The following is a 1,849-nucleotide window of genomic DNA, read 5'->3' as shown; positions in this document are numbered from 1 at the left end:
CCTAGACTCAGTTAACAAATAACCCATTAGCATGGTCAGACATGTTGTAGAACCATAATCAGAGTTTAGGGGTGTTTATCAAATGGCAAGACCCTTCAAATAGACGCACCTGATCGACAAACGGACCCCACATACGGATGGTGAGTTTTTCAACCCAACGGAGAAGATGACTCTGACGTTAATGGAAAACTTGTGGTTGACGGATCATCACATGATCTGACTCGATTGGACGGCTTAGATGGACGCTGGGATGCATGTGGGACCCACATTTTGGATGGAAACCCTCAACACGTTGATGGTTTTGAGTTTCTTTCTTAAAGCGGCTAATGAAACTCAACGAAAAAACCCTAATCCCTTTAAAGCGAAGTTTCTAGACTCGTTATAAATTTGAAATGCACGCTTGAGATTGCTCGGATGACAGTCCTACGGCTTAGATCTTTTCTAGGGCGTCTGCATTGCTAAAACTAGAAATATTCTTTCCACCTTTTGTTTGTTACGATTCCTTAACTGCAAGGATTTTCCTACGGTTTAGATGAACTGGGAATGGACGGCTACGAATAGATATTCGCCTCACAAACGGATTGCCAACGTGGCAAAACAGAATTTGATTCCGTTCTTAAAATTTCAGCACATACGTCTTTCTAATGCCATTGATTGTGCACTCACACACGTGTTCTAACGTACGAAAGTGGTCAGGGTTTGGTCAAAGGCGCCATCTGAACAAGATCAATGGTTCAGATCTACCAATATCATAATGATGGGTGGGCCATCATCATTCAGCGGATGTCCGTCCGTTTGAATTTTCGTTTGAGCGGGAGAATGAAAGTGAGAGAAATTCTCTCCTTTTTGTAAAAACACAGGATAACATCCCCTTTGACTGGGTGTTGAATCCGGTATACTTCACTTGCATACACACCTATGTACATACATACTAGAAACTGGGCCCCACAAAGACAGTAAGGTAAATCCATCCCGTTCATACTTTTCTACATACCCAATTACGACATTTAACAATAGTTGAGACAGGATCAAAGATTAGGTGGGCCAGGTGGTGAGAAAAAAAAAATTTAAAAATAAATAAAATAGGTTGTTACACAGGAGTTATCCAACTCCTTCCCAAATTCTATGGACTTGAATCAGAAAGTCCATATTTACATTTGAAAGAGTTCGATGAGATTATAGCTACATTATTTTTTCCTAATGTATCTGAGGATACAATCAGGCTGAAACTCTTTCATTTTTCCTTAAAAGAGAAAGCTAAGACGTGGTTACATTCACTGCGTCCTAGATCCATTGGCACATGGAACGACATGCAGAGGGAATTCATAAAAAAATTCTTCCCACATCATAAAACGATTACCCTCAGAAAAGCAATCATGAACTTTGCCCAAAAGGAAGATGAAACATTCTTCCAATGTTGGGAAAGGTTCAAAGATTTGGTCAGTTCATGCCGACAACACGGATTTGAAACGTGGCGCATTACAAATTTTTTCTATGATGGACTGACATCTTCCATGCGCCAAATGGTCAAGACAATGTGTAATGGAGAGTTCATTAATAAAGATGTTGACGAGGTATGGGATTACCTCGATAGTCTTGCTGAAAAAACACAATCATGGGACTATTACCCAAAGTCGAACACCACGTCTAGGCCGACTTAATTAAAGGAGAAAGGTGGATTATATCTCTTAAAAGAAGAGGATGATCTCAAATGTAAAGTGACCACACTCATAAGGAAAGTTGAGGCCATGGAAGGAAAGAAGGATAAGGTTAATGAAATTGTTTGCGGCATCTGTGATTGCAACATTCATACAACTGAAAATTGTCCTACAATATCCATCTTTCGCGG

At 40.1% G+C, this 1,849-nt stretch overlaps 1 non-coding gene across 1 annotated transcript; it reads right to left on the bottom strand.

The window, feature by feature from the left end:
• Nucleotides 1–1,358: 1,358 nt before the first annotated feature.
• Nucleotides 1,359–1,465, bottom strand: LOC131250296 (small nucleolar RNA R71). Its single transcript, XR_009173222.1, has one exon. It is a non-coding gene; the product is annotated as a small nucleolar RNA R71 (small nucleolar RNA).
• Between the last annotated feature and the right edge of the window lie 384 nt (nt 1,466–1,849).

This window comes from Magnolia sinica, chromosome 6, assembly GCF_029962835.1.
Source record: "Magnolia sinica isolate HGM2019 chromosome 6, MsV1, whole genome shotgun sequence".
NCBI classification, from domain to species: Eukaryota; Viridiplantae; Streptophyta; class Magnoliopsida; order Magnoliales; family Magnoliaceae; genus Magnolia; species Magnolia sinica.
The sequence above is the reverse complement of the archived record's forward strand: the minus strand, read 5'-3'. Positions and strand labels throughout refer to the sequence as shown.